Source organism: Mandrillus leucophaeus, unplaced genomic scaffold (assembly GCF_000951045.1).
Source record: "Mandrillus leucophaeus isolate KB7577 unplaced genomic scaffold, Mleu.le_1.0 Scaffold309, whole genome shotgun sequence".
Lineage (NCBI taxonomy): Eukaryota > Metazoa > Chordata > Mammalia > Primates > Cercopithecidae > Mandrillus > Mandrillus leucophaeus.
In genome coordinates, this window is record NW_012103243.1 from 1,222,346 (window position 1) to 1,238,108 (window position 15,763).

A 15,763-nucleotide genomic window follows, 5' to 3' on the forward strand; every position below is an offset into this window, starting at 1 on the left:
GGAGGCAGAGCTTGCAGTGAGCTGAGATTGCGCCACTGCACTCCAGCCTGGGCAACAGAGCGAGACTCCATCTCAAAAAAAAAAAAAAAAAAGAATGTGGCCTTTGGCAAATGTCTTAAGCTCTAAGGCCTCAGTTTCCTTATCTATAGAATGTTAACAACACCTAATCTTCAGGGCAGTTGTGAAGGTTAGAGAAAGGAAGAACCAAGAGAAGACACAGTAAGTGCCTTGACTTGTTGGGGTTCAGCTTGATGCACTGTCATTCCTTGCTCTGTACTAGTTTTACTAAAGTAACAAAGAGACGTTGGAACAGAATAGAATTGATCTTGGGTAATTAACTCTCTAAGCTGCACTTTTCCCATCTCCAAAGTAGGGATAATAATAGCATCTGTCTCATAGAATTGTAGGGATGAGACAGGATGGTGAAAGCAGAACATTTGGCACTGTGCCTGGCACATGGTAAGCACCCCAGCATGTTAGCCTCTGTTATTTTTTCCTAGATTCCAACTTGCCAGCAAAAGGGCTTTTTCTGGCAAATCTCTGCTCCCTTCCCAGCTACCTACTCATTCAGGGATTCCTCTCAACACTGAGCTCCCTTCCCAGCAGCCTGACCCACCCCCACTCTATTCATCTCTGCTCTTCATCTCCAGATGAAGCAAAAATCTGGTAAATATTACACTTACAAGGTAACAGGTCTGGAATGCTTGGCATCCCAGGCGGAGTGCAGTTGCTTCTTGGCACCCGGACACATATACTCTGCAGCCTAGGGCCAAACTACGTTTGGCTGCTTTGTGCAATTCAAATAAAGATATTAAAAATCTTCCAACTCTATAAACATTTGTACTATTTGCTAATCAAAGGGGTTAGCTAGGAAGAAAAAAAAAAAGCCATCTAAAGTGAACTTTGCATGCTGATTACTCTTGCCAGTTTTAGACCATAAGGAGCGTAGCATGTGTGTGCACCATGTAAGTTTCTAACTTGGTGTGATAGCACAATTATTTATATATTTTAGGCCAGTTGGAATCTACTTCTAGAGTGGAATGTCCTTCCCCAAACATACAAACCTAGGCCATTTTCATTCCAGAGTTTGTGCCCTTAATCATTACACTATACTGCTGCTTTAGGGACATGTGATTGGTAACCGACATGAGCTTCCAATGAATGCGAGTGATGATGATGGTGGCAACTTCGATGGGTATAAATCTACCACTTCACAGCTTGGACAAGTTATTTAATCAGTCTCTGCCTTGGTTTCCCCACATGCAAAACGAAGAGAGTAATAATACCTATTATTGCCAGGATCAAATGAATATCAATGTCTCTAAAAGTGTTTAGAAGAATGCCTGCAGTATATGAAGCACCGCATCAGTATTATTATTGCTGTTATTGTTATTATTGACTAAACACCAACTGTGGATAAAAAGAACTAGATATAGGTACTTATCAAAGGGTAACTGGTTCCTTAAGTAAGTAAAAGAAGTTAAATGCAACTGGACATTTTAAGACCCAGCTTCCTCCATTAACTAGAAGCATGTGAAAGAAAATGGTAAAATGAGATTGTATCACAGCCAGCTGACTTAAATTTTGGTCTTCCCCAATTCAAAAATAAGGACTGACTGAACTTCTCTCAGGCATGAGAACAGAAAAAGAACATTGTTTTCAACTGGCTTCATCTTATCTTCCAGGTATTTAACCTCAGAACTTTTAAATAAAACCTCCTGCTAAATTGGCAACCTTGAAAAAAAATATGAAAGCCAGATTTGAGCATTAGAGAGGAACAAAGACAGGTGCAACATGTTCATCATGTTAAAGAAAAGATGCTCGAGGCTCGCAGAAGAGAAGTGAATAAATAAAATTAAAAAATAAAAGGTACTGGCCGGGCATGGTTGGCTCACGCCTGTAATCCCAGCATTTTGGGAGGCCGAAGTAGGCAGATCACGAGGTCAGGGGAACGAGGTCATCCTGGCTAAATGGTGAAACCTCGTCTCTACTAAAATACAAAAAAATTAGCCGGCCGTGGTGGCGGATGCCTGTAGTCCCAGCTACTTGCGAGGCTGAGGCAGGAGAATGGCATGACCCGGGAGGCAGAGCTTGCAGTGAGCCGAGATCGCTCCACTGCACTCCAGCCTGGGCTACAGAACGAGTCTCAAAAAAAAAAAAAAAGGTATCAAGTTTTCTTGGTCTGCTTTTATAAGTAAAGGTACTAATGAGACCAGATTTCCCTTGCTGGTGGCAGAAGGTCATGTTTTAAGGACTGCTGGGATGACAACTAGAATCTGCTGGCAGACAGCTTTCTAGGCCGAGCTGTCCTGAGAAGGTGCTACTAAGTAGGGTAACAGCCACAGACAGAGGCAATGTGAAGGCTGCTGCCCTTGCCACACCTCTTCTTCCATTACCCGCCTTTCCTTGTCTGCCTTTCTCCATCCCTCTGGTGTGCACCCACAATGCACACTGTTGCTTCAGGTCCCTTCTGTATAAGAGAAAAAACAGGCCAGGTGTGGTGTAGCACCCCTGTGATCCCAGCGCTCTGGGAGGCTGAGGCAGAAGGATCCTTTGCGGTCAGGAGTTCCAGGCTGCAGTGAGCTATGATCACTGCACTCCAGCCTGGGTGGCAGAGTGAGACTCTGTCTCAACAGCAAAAGGAACAGGCTGGACACGATGGCTCACACCTATAATCACAGCACTTTGGGAGGCCGAGCGGGGAGGAGCACTTGAGGTCAGGAGTTTGAGACCAGCCTGACCAACATGGTGAAACCTCGTCTCTACTAAAAATACAAAAATTAGCCAGGCATGGTGGCAGGCACCTGTAATCCAACCTACTCTGGAGACTGAGGCAGGAGAATCACTTGAACCCGGGAGACGGGGGTTGCAGAGAGTCAAGATGGCGCCACTGCACTCCAGCCTGGGAAACAGAGCAAGACTCTGTCTCAAAAACAAACAGACAAACAAAAACACTGTAACATATATAATGAATTAAAACGGAGGAGGTGGTGGCAAATGGGAAGCCTTATCTCAGGATTCATTTTAAGGATAATACAGGAAGATGCTGGGGTTATATTAGTAAGAGAGAAGAAAAGACTTTTTTCTCAGTAAGGCATTCTGGGACCTCAGACTGCATCCTTTGGAAGCATCTGTCCTGCTTCCCCATGAAACTGGGCAGAGTTTCTCCCCAGCCACAGCTACCCAGAGTATAGGCCACGACTGGGCTTCCTAGGGGTCGGGGGTGGGGCAAGGCGGCACAATAGAGGGGCAGGCGACCAGCAGAAGAGTAGGATTTCTGTTTTTTATGCTTGAGAAAGCATAAGTATCTCCCAATGTAAAGTATATTAGGGAGAGAAGGACTAAATTGAATGAATCATAGTGCTGATTTGGGGGTGGAGCTGGTGGGGAGGGATGCCCTTGTGGTTAACCACATTTTACTGGGGTTTTTATTGATTGCAGTTGTATTGAAAGAGACATGACTCACACATACCATATTCAAAGCCACGTAAAGCACTGGGTTCTAATGGAATTTCAGTGTCTGAGAATGTCATGAACTATACTACAAAATGTGAAAAGTTAGGCTATCAACATAGATATCTATGTTTTGCTTCTGTCCTCTACCAGCTGAAGAGGAGGCTGATTTTTCTCTTTGCCTTTCATGTTAAGGCTGTGACTAAGCACTTAAGAAATACACATTGATCTAGGCATGCTAGGGACTGCTTCTCCTAAAAGTTGGTTTCAGCTGGGCACAGCGGCTCACGCCTGCAATCCCAGCACTTTAGGAGGATCCCTTGAGCCCAGGAGTTTGAGACCAGCCCAGTTAACAAAGCGAGATCTCATCTCTATAAAAAAAATTTTTTTTTTTTAATTAGCCAGGTATGGTGGCATCATCTGTAGTCCCAGCTAACCTCCTAGGCTGAGGTGGGAGAGTCACTTGAATCCAGGAGGTCAAGGCTACAGTGAGCTATAATTATACCACTGCACTCCAGCCTGGGCAACAGAGCAAGACCGTGTCTCAAAATAAACAAAGCTGGTTTCATTAACCAACCATCTTCCTATGTGTTCAGATTGAACTTTGCTTGTAAATGCCATTCAGCAGTTTTTTAATTTTTTGCTTTGTGCAGGGTAGTGTGTACAAATGGCTCTTCACAAATAGGCTATAAGCTACTTGAGGGCAGGGATAATATAGCAATAACAATAAAAAGAATAAGCATAACAGCAAAAACAATGTTGCTAGCTATTGGGAGCACACCAGCTGTCAGGTACACACCTGGATTTATCCCACTTAGGTGGGGGATAAGAAACTGAGGCTTAAAGAGGGAACTTGCCCTGTGGTATGGGACTAGAAACAGTAATGCCTCCACTTAAACCTAGGTTGTATGGTCCTAGTACTCTCTGAGCTGTTGGTGATGCCTCTTCCAAGAGGGACTCATCCCTACCTATCTCATTTTTTATTCATCTGCATGATTCAGGCACCAAATTCTTAAGGCAGTATATGCCTGGTGAATTATAACTGAATTAAATAGAATAAAACAAAATTTTATAGGTCATTGTTTTCAGGAACCATCCAGGCAGAGCTTAAAGTGAGATGACAAGGAAGTGAGGTGGCTGACGTTCCGCCTAGTTGTAGAAATAGTTACTAACACACGTTGTCCTTTCATGCAAGGTCTGACGTTCCAGCCCTCCTAACAAGATAAAGAGTGTCATTCTGCCTTATTCACTTCTAACAATATTTTTAATTCTATTGTGTAAGAACACTTAGTGGGAGATGTACGCACTTAACACATTTTTAAGTGTGCAATCTATTATTGTTGACCGTGGGTACAACGTTGTGCAACAGCTCTCTAGATCTTATTCATCTTGCTCAACTGAAAGTTTACCCCATTTATTAGTAACTCCTCATTTCCCCCTTGCCGCAGCCCCTGGCAACCACCATTCCTCCCTTTGATTCTATACATTCGACTTACGAATATAAATTATTGATATCCCATATTTTTTCTTCAACTTCTTACGTTCAGGGGTACATGTGCAGGATGTGCAGGTTTGTTACATAGGTAAACATGTGCCATGGTGGTTTGCTGTACAGATCACCCCATCACCTAGGTATTAAGGCCAGTATCCATTAGCTATTCTTCCTGATGCTCTTCCTCCTCTCCTGATATCCCGTCTTTTAAAATACTATCTCCAATATTATCTTCCTCTCACAGAAATTGGTACCACTTTTCATCTTTTCTAGACTTTGAAAAAAAAGCACTGGCTGTTCTCAATGTATGCTGACATGAAATTTAAAATATGGGCTAGAATTTCTATTTTTTCTATGGTTTTCAGAATAAGAAAGCAAAAATGTTAAAAGCTTCAATGATCACCTTAAAATGACTGACTGAATGAATGACCATTTACTCAGCCTCTACCATGTGAAAAACATTTTTATATGTTAGATAATTTCTTCTTGAAGAACCATTAAGAAGTGACGTTGAGTTTTTTGTCTTTTTTTTTTTAATTAACTCTCATTTTAGGAAAAAAAAAAGAAGAAGAAATAAAGTTCAGAAAGGGTAACTGACTTCCCCGATGTTACAGTCAGGATTTTACCCAGGTCCCCTGTATGCAAAGCGTATGTTTTATTTCTACTCGATTGTAAGACTGACTGTCACACTCAAGAGTCATTGTTGGCTCATGTGTGAGTCACTTTCTTGCCTTATCAACAGCAGGTTGGGATAAAAAGAACCAAAGGTTGACATCTTCACAAAGTTTAAAGGAAGGGACCACCGTCTGTTATACAAAGCGAAAGAAACAGAGAGGCCCATTATATGAACTCGTCTGTCTAGACAGATGACTAAACAGGGGTCCCTCCAGGGTTAGACTTGAATTTCCTCCGTTCAGCCTGTTGGATATTTAGCAATAAAAAAAAAATTTTTTTGAACTGTTTAAAGGCTGTAGTACTAATCCAACCCCTCCTACACTGCCCAGAGAGTAGTTTAAAAGTATTTCAGTGAAGTCTGCGTGTGTTAAAGTTTCAAGCAGAAATCAGATTGAGACAAAAAGAGCCCTAAAAATACTTGTGCTGTCTGGCTACAGACCCAAGAACACAAGCCTAAATGTCCCTGTATAACTCCGGTGACAGCAGTTTGAACTCACAGAGGGAGCAGGGTCTCATCCAGGTGTCCCTGTAGCAGGGGACATGAATGCATCCAAGTTGGGCTTCTCATCTTTCACAAGGGCTGGCAAGCAACTTCTCTCCTGTTCCTTATGTGCCCTGGGGACAACAGAACTTTTTCTAACTTGTAATATGAAGAATGCTACTTAGAGTAAAGCAAAAGTCAGCTTCCTTTCATCAAGGCTGAGAGATATAAACAGAAGCTTGGGATGATAAGATTTTTTAAAAGCCTACTAATATTGCTATGTTTAGTGTACAGAAAGCTGCTTCTGGTAGGCAATTAGGAGTTGGTTAGCAGAACACAGGGGCCCTGTGGAGAAACTGGGAGCATAGCGATTGACTAAAATCACTCTCATTTCCCAAGAAGTCCTTAGCTATACGCAGGATGCTATTTCTGTTATGGTACACATATGCAAAAATTCATTCACTCTCTCAGTTAATAAATATTTATTGGATGCCTCAACTGCAACATTCCTTCATAAGTATGGGGCCTATCAGGAATTGGCTATGGAATTTCCAGGATCCTGCCTATTGATAGGTGCTGGTACTATTCTAATCTTTTAACAGGCATTAGAGAATTAACACAGTCATTTAAGTAAGACGTATGTACTCTGCCAACAACAAAAGCAACAACAAAACAGTTGTCCTATTCAGGGAACAAAATGAAAACACTGGAGTTTATGTTGCCCACTCTAATTATCACCCAGCCTAGACGAGAAAATAACTGTAAAGACACACTCATCCTCCATGTAAATTCATATAAGAAGCTATTTTCATTCTTCTAATGGGGAACATGAAGAGCATGCATGAACTAAGTTCAGAGACCACTGCTTAATTCCAATACCAGTATGCAAGCCCTTGGGTTCCACTGCCTGCCTTGAACTTTCACAGGTTCTTAGGAAAAAAAATACTGTATGTAAGAGAAAAAAAGAAACACATCCAGACATATCTTTTTTTCCTTTCATCAGAAGAGAATGATTCCCTGACACATACAGATGCATATGGTTCTCACTCAGAGGATTCTCCTTTTTAGACTTCTCATTCTTTAATCCACATTTTCCTTATTTAAATGTAAATTTATCATCTTGGAGGAGTGATGAATAAGATGAGCTTTGGAGTCAGACAGCTGTGTGATCATAAGGAAATTAAACATGGTGTTACAAAACCTCAGTTTCCTTATTTATAAAACTTAGAATAATAATAGTGTTTATATATAGTGCTAATATGAAGATTAGCCCAGAGCCTAATAAAACTATTCCATAACTGAAAGGTATTATTATTACTAATCATATTCTTATAAAAGACAGGATCCACTGCCCCCATCCATCAACATCATCACCCAAATAGATGTCTTTTCTTCATGCAGAAATTCATTCAAAACATAACATGGATATCTAGACAGAGCCACACAGTTTTATTAAAAGCTTTGTAAGCCCCCAAAATACAGGTTCTCAACTCCAGTTGCACATTAGAATCTCCTTAGAAACTTTTTTTTTGAGACAGAGTTTTGCTCTTATGGCCCAGGGTGGAGGGCAGTGGCGTGATCTCGGCTCACTGCAACCTCCGCCTCCCACATTCAAGCAATTCTCCTACCTCAGCCTCCCAAGTAGCTGGGACTACAGGGATGTGCCACCAGGCCTAACTAATTTTTTGTATTTTTAGTAGAGACGGGGTTTCTCCATGGTGGTCAGGCTGGTCTTGAACTCCCGACCTCAGGTGATCCGCCCGTTTCATTCTCCCAAAGTGCTGGGATTATAGGCGTGAGCCACTGTGCCCAGCCGGGAAACTTTTTAAAACTAAAGACACCAAGTCCCACTCCAGACCAACAGAGTCAGAATTTCTGGAGGTGGACTCTGGCCTGAGTAATGTAAGTAATATGTTGAGTGCTCCCCAGGTGATTCTGATACATAGTGAAGTTGAGAATGTCTGCACTACAGCTACCAAACAGAAACATCAGCCTTGACTGTCGAAGGTCCCAACAAAGAACCTAGGTGCCTGGATATCCCAAGTCCAAGTCTTTGCCATGGTACCAGTGCACCATGTAGTAGGTTAGCTATTCTTGGTGCTTCACCTGTTTCATTTCTGAAAAACAATCTGCTCTCTTCCTAACAATAACACTAGAGTTAATGATCCTTAAAGTCCTAGTGACCACAGTTCCACAGGGAGTTACCTTCCTGGTCTCCTGAGTATAGACAATGGACAAGGTACGCAGCAGTCTTGGGAAAACAAGCAACACAGACCAGGAAAACAGAGAAGCAACCCCTGCTGCCACTGTGAACACATACGAAGTCAGCTCCACTTCAGAGCAAAGATACAATCCAGCTGAATATTAGAAAAATATGGTCTGACCATTTAGATTTCAGAGGGATCCAAAACCAATTTAGACTCCAGTCGGTCGACAAAGTTCACATTCAGCAAAACAGCTCCAGCAGTTGCATCATACACACAACAGGGCAATTCAGAAATACAGATGTCCAGCCATGTGCAAAACAATGCTTTCATTTTTTTTCTTCTCTTTCCCACCACTGACCCCGAGAACAGGCTGGAAAAGCTCAGCATCTGTTGCTACTAAGAATAGGCTGTGGGGATAATTATTTATGAACTTGCAAGCACTGAGCTACCTAGCACGCTCAGGGGCGGTCAGAGCAGATCACTGTCACTGTGCTGAGGGTTCCACAGCAGATGCCCCGTGCCAGGCAGGGTTACTTTCCAGTTTGCTCACTGGAAACAACAGGTAGGAGCATGACTCTAAACAATCAACCTGGTGGGTCATTCTCAAGAGACTAAGATTCAAGTTATAGATGGGGTTCTAGGGAACTACACGGTACACAATGTTTAAGACGGCATTGAACTCTCACAAGAGAGATAAGAAACAGGAAAGCCACGCTCCTTCTGGCAAACAGCTAAACATCTACAGACCCTCATGGAAACTCAGCCTGAAATCTTATTGTGGACAACATCTATTAGACACTGCTAGACATACCAGGACCAGAGTGACAATCTAGGACCTAAGGCTAAAAGATATCCCTGCATGCTTTGGAGGTAAGCCTGAGTTTCAGAGTTTGCCGGACATACATAAACTCCATATAATGTATCAGGACTTGCTTTAGAAACCTGGTACTGCCAACGGGGCCTTTTAAAATAGATAAACTTATCTTGATTGGAGGAGAATGGCATTAATGAAAATTGAGGGAAATAATATGCATGTCTTATAAAACCAACCAAGTATGCAGTACATATTCATATTTCAATAAAGTGCCCCATATTCTCACAGATACAGCAATAGTGTGGATCCAATCATGTCATATCCACAAAATAGAGTTTTTCTTTTCTGTTTTTAAATTTATTTATTTATTTATTTTAATTTAATTTTATTTTTTTGAGACAGGGTCTCCCCTCTGTCACCCAGGCTGGAATGCAGTGGTGTGATCTCGGCTCACTGCAACTTCCACCTCCCGGGATCAAGTGACCCTCCCAACTCAGTCTCCTGAATAGCTGGGACCACAGGCACGTGCCACATTAGGCCCAGCTATTTTTTATATTTTTGGTAAAGATGGGGTTTCATCATGTTGCCCAGGCTGGTCTCAAACTCCCGGGCTCAAGTGTTCCTCCCACGGGGCCTCCCAAAGAGCTGGGATTACAGGTGTGAGCTACCACACCCAGCCAGAAAGTTTTTTTAAAGTGGGCAAAAACCTCTCTCTGTTCCCCAACTCCTCCACCTCTACAGACACTGTGGTAGACTGTATCATTTGTACAAAATGCTGGCTGTCCCTCTCCCCTGGGCCCATCCCCACAGCCTCTCTCCCTTGTACCCAATTCCTACTCTACTGAAATCATGTGTGGTCATGTGACCTGCTTTGGCCAATGGAATGTGGGTAAAGACAACTGCCACATCTCCTGGTTCTGCCATAAGGTCAGCATGCCCGGGTTAGGGGCTGCTCCCTAAGCCCTGGTCCTGGAATAAAGAGTTCATGGAACAGAGCCACAGCCATCCCACAAGGCCATCTACGTGAACATGGGAGAAACCTGTGTGTTTATCAAGCTCACTGAGATTGAGAGAAAAGCTCTAGACAGTGAACCTGAGCTTATAAAACAATGCCAGATTCCAGAGTCCCAGTATACCACATCATCACATGGATGTTTATACACAATAGGTCCATTATGTCTTCTTAATATATCAACTTTGAATAACAAATACTTGATGTAACCATATTGTCCTATTCTCTAGTCTCAGTATTTCAAAGTTGTTCCCTTATAAGAATATATCAATTTTTTCAAAGACCACACTAAGCATTTCTTGGTTTTCATGACTCATTAAGACAGTAGTCATGCAAACTCAAAGAGAAAGAAATTACATGAAGGGGCAAATCTCCTTCCAGAAAACATAAACAGTTTTCTATTGCTGCTTGATGACTACCAAACTACAATCTCAAAGGTCATCTTTCAAGAGGTAAATATCATCTCCCCCAATAAGGCTTCCTTCACCACTAGGCCAAGTTGCACAATTCTTTTTCTGGCCCCTAAGATGCTTTCCTTGTAATTAACCACAGGGTTGGCTTTTTGTTTCCATTTGGTTGGTTTGATCCGCCTGACTTCCTCACTAAATGCAGGTTCCCTGAGGACAGGATCTATGCAGTTTTCTTATATCTATCACCTGGCACACAGTAGGCTTAATTGATGTTTCTTGTACAGATGGATGAAGAAATAAAATCAACAACCCAATGTGAAGTCTTCCTGTTCAAAACTCAAGAATTAGAAAGCAAACTTGAGTCCAACAGAAATTCTTTTTGACTGATAAGAGACATAGTTTTACAAATTCTCTGGCTTATGACCTCATTTCAACGTTTAGGCAAAAGCCCTTCTATTACATGCACAGAGCACAGCTGGACAGATCCAAAGAAGGATCCTTCCAAGCTTGACTTTCTATTTCACACCGGAAAAGGTAGTTTGACATTCTCCTAGGCCAAAGTATGGTCAGCTATGGGTGCAGTGTCACACGTCCCTGGCCATCATGTCAAAGAAGGCCATGACTAGGCCTCCCCGCAAGTATGAACTCCAGTAGCTGCCATTCCACATGCGTGAGCACAAGTTGGGAGACCCAAGGGATTATTTTCACACACAGAAGGCTGCAGAACTGACTTCTCCTCAGAAAGGAAGGGGGTGAGTTGCCAATAACTAAGGACTATTAACTAAAAACCATCAAACAGAAACATGTTTCCTAAATACAAAATCCACTGTAGCCTGCCTATCAAACTATTTGCTAAAGAAAAAACTCAGCATAAGGCACGTCTGTTTGAGATTCTTGCTATAGAAATGCAGTTGCAAAGTGCCATCCTGATGCACCACAAAGACCTCCTCACTGAATTTCCTACTTCCACCTTGGCCATTCAACATACCATTCTTTTTCTTTTTTTTTTTTTTTCTGAGACGGAGCCTTGCTCTGTTGCCCAGGCTGGAGTGAAGTGGCATGATCTTGGCTTACTGCAACCTCCACCTCCGGAGTTCAAGTGATTCTTCTGTCTCAGCCTCCTGAGTAGCTAGGAATATAGACGCATGCCACCACGCCCAGCTGATTTTTGTATTTTTAGTAGAGACGGTTTCACCATGTTGGCCAGGATGGTCTCGATCTCTTGATCTCGTGATCCACCTGCCTCGGCCTCCCAAAGTGCTGCGATTATAGGCGTGAGCCACCGCACCCGGCCTGACATAACATTCTTAACAGCCACATGGCCCTTTGGCTAAAACCACTCTTCTCTCCATTTTAGTCAGAGGAAAAGCTACAGACTTGATGATGGCCTACAAGGCCCCATATCACTTACCCCTCGTTATCTCTCTAATCTCTCCCTAGGATCCTTTTCACAATCCTTGAACATGCCACAACAGAACCAGCTATTCCATCTGTCAGAATAGAACAGAATAGAATGCCCTTCCCTAGCTAGTCCCAGATTACTCTCTAACCTCCTTCAAGTGTCTGCTTACACGCACTGCCTTCTTAACAAACACATCCATGCCCAGCTTATATAAAATTGCACCTCATCTCCTCATCCCCATGACCAAGCTCTACTTCCCCTGCAAAACATTTATCCAATTCTAAATTCTTATTTCATCTTTATTATTAATTATCTATCTTATGCCACCAGAATATAAGCTACCCAAGGACAAGGATTTTTGCTATTCAATTCACTAGCAGCTAGACTGCTGTCTGACACAAGTAAATACTCAATAAATACAGCTGAATAGGCTGGGCACGGTTGCTCATGACTGTAATCCCAGCATTTTGGGAGGCCAAAGAGGGTGGATCACCTGAGTTCAGGAGTTTGAGACCAGTGGGGCCACAACGGTGAAACCCCATCTCTACTAAAAATAGAAAAATTAGCCAGGTGTGGTGGTGTGTGCCTGTAATCCCAGCTACTCGGGAGGTTGAGGCAGGAGAATTGCTTGAACCCGGGTGGTGGAGGTCGTAGTGAGCAGAGATCATGCCGCTGTACTCCAGCCTGGGCAACTAGAGTGAAACTCCATCTCAAAATAAAATAAAATACAATAAATACAGTTGAATGAACTAATATATCATAAGAATGTCCTCTCTTCGGCCAGGCACGGTGGCTCATGCCTGTGATTCCGGCACTTTGGGAGGCAGAGGCGGGCGGATCACAAAGTCAAGAGATTGATACCATCCTGACCAAGATGATGAAACCCTGTCACTACTAAAAATACAAAAAGTAGCTGGGCGTGGTGGCATGCACCTGTAGGCCCAGCTACTCAGGAGGCTGAGGCAGGAGAATTGCTTGAACCCAGGAGGCGGAGGTTGCAGTAAGCTGAGATGGGCCACTGCCTTCTAGCCTGGTGACAGAGTGAGGAGCGAGACTCCATCTCAAAAAGAAGAAGAAAAAAATGAATGTCCTCTCTTCACCTTTCTCTTCCAATGGTCTCTATATGCATTTGACATTTATCTTAAAATTATATCTATATTTGTAGTTAATGTACAGCTCTCTTAACTGAAGACTTATGCGGGAAGTAAAATGAATACTATCATGTCATTCTTCTCACACTTCAATAGCGATGTGGGCTATTTAGTGATGCAGACCACATACGAGAACTGGATATTTCTGTAAATAGTTCAATAGCCAAAAAATCTACAGTAGTTATAGAATATCCATACTGTACAGTTGGCTTCAAAGTATTAGGTGGTTCAAAAACATCAGAATACCAGGAAGCACAGGGTTGCACAAAGAAAATACCAGGTGATTTATCATTAACTTTGCTTCTTAATAGGTTGGTAAGATTCTTGCCTGCTGTAATGCCGCTGGTTGAACAAAACACCATTTGGAAAGAGAACCCTGCAGTTACCCAAAGCTGAGTTTGGCTGAGATAGTAAAGTTTACATTCCATTGTTTGCTAGGTCCTTACCCCATGGAATGTCTCAGAACAGGATTCAGGCCACCAAGAGGTCAGCAGCGCTTTGGCCAAATGCTACCTCGGGGAATTACACATTATCTTATACATGATATGTGTCACTTATGCATTAAACACTAGCTTTGAAAGTCCCTTCCCCACTCCACAGTTGCCCAGTTGAAGGCATTTGAGTGCAGAAATTCACTCCCATACATAACTTCCAAACTAGGCATCCAACATCCACCCACATGATTAATTTACTTCCTTGCATACTCGTTCCTCTGTGAAGAACAGTGAGCAGAGGGTATGTGTGATACTATTAATAACTACCTCAATATTTGCATGCATTTGGGAAAATGAAAAGCACATGGCAAAAACTCCACAGGGGCTGTAGGTTCAGGGTCACACTTGAAGGACCAGCTGATCAAACAGAGAGTCCACTGGATCTGAATCCATCCATGTGGTAGGACTGAGTAAACAGATGTGCATAATCAGAGCATCCTTTGACTTGAGCAGCTGCAAACTTTAGTGAGGTCAGAAGCACCTGCAGTGCCTGTTTAAAATGTGCGGAGTTCTCAGTTCCACCCACCCCAGTGATTCTGACTCGGCAGCTCTGAAATGGGGCCAAGGAATCTAATGGATGTCCCAGGAGACAGAAATGCAGATCACACTTTAAGAAACACCACCTCAGGTCAGGCACAGTGGCTCATGTCTTATAATCCCTGCACTTCAGAAGGCTGAGGCAGGAGGATTGCATGAGGTCAGAAGTTTGAACCCAGCCTAGGTAATATAGCAAGACCCCATCTCCGAAAAAAAAAAAAATTTTTTTTTTTTAATTAGCCAGTGTGGTGGTGCACACTTGTAGTCCTAGCTACTCAGGAGACTGGGGTGGGAGGATTGCTTGAGCCCAGGAGTTAGAGGTTACAGTGAGCTATAATCATGCTATCACACTCCAGCCTGGCCTAGAGAGAGAAAGACCTTGTCTCTGTCTCTAAAAAAGAGAGAGAGAGAGAGAGAAACACCACCTTTAAATCTTAACCAAGTTACTTAAAAGCCTCTTACTCAGTAAATACTTTTTTTAAAAAAATTATATTTGCCTTCATGACTATTAATCCATTCCTTCATAGAGGAACTTATCTCTACTGTTATGTCTTAATAGGAAAAAACCTTTAGGCAAGCTAACCGCATCTTAACCAATATTACTGGGGATAATAAGCTTGAAAAGAGAAAAATTATTTTGCAGTCACATGGGCTGTGAGGAGCATGGACTATTTTCTCCTCCAGGGTATTTAATTTAAAGCTGATGCAGCATCAGAGCTGCCAGTCCAATTGTCAGTGTCAGAACACGTCGTTATCAACAACACCCAGGTTAGAGAGTGAGAAAAGCAAGAGGCGCCACAGGCCTCACGCTCCCTTCAGCCGCTCCCAACATCTCCTTGGAATGGAGAGGCGGTTCACGCAAGGTGACAGGGATGGCCCTGGAGCTGCTTGGCACAGGCCAACTTCACTTAACGAGTGTTCAGAATCACACTCAGCATGGAGAAATTCACCCTGACCCTGGATGCCTGCCCCCTGGCATACGCTCACTTACATTTTTACTCAATTACTATTTCTAAGAACAGAGACAAAAAAAATGCAGAGCCCCACTGCTCAGCAGCCTTGCATGAAGGTCTGAAAGGGGTCTGCAGGGTTCTTCCAGAGCCTGCGTGCTGGGCAAAGTGGAAAAGCCTCCCACTGTATGGGAATCTATGTGGAGCTTGCGTCCCATCTCCCCTTCCACACCCTCAGACACTCCTGATTTTCCCTGACTCGCTGAGGAGCAGGGTGGGTTTCCAATGTTTTTTCACCAAAGGAAGAGAGAAGCTCGCAGAAATTAAGTGACCGAAAATAACCCCAAGTGAGGAGTGTCTGAGAAGAAAAACTGCCCAAAACACCAGGGTAGGCCTCTCACTTTGTTTACTATGGGAGGAAAAGATGAAAAGGAAATTAGTCCCAAGTAGTAGGCAAGAAAGTTACAAAATTAACAGGACAGGATTCCAAAGGAAAAGCCAAAGAAAGGGGGAAAAGTCTGGGGTCTCTGTGGTATGGTGGCATCCAGGCCAGACCTGAATTCAGATTTTGGCTCTGTCACTAGCCAGCTCTGTGACCAAAGACAAGGTGTTTACCTCTCCAAACCACAATTTCCTAAAAAATGGGGATCGTCATTCCGGCCCTCCCTGACCAACCAATGTGGGG

The 15,763-nt window shown here is 43.0% G+C and overlaps 1 protein-coding gene across 3 annotated transcripts in view; it reads right to left on the reverse strand.

The window, feature by feature from the left end:
• The window catches only part of TGFB2 (transforming growth factor, beta 2), a 95,477-nt gene that overhangs the window by 60,566 nt on the left and 19,148 nt on the right, over positions 1 to 15,763 (reverse strand). The window lies entirely within an intron of this gene.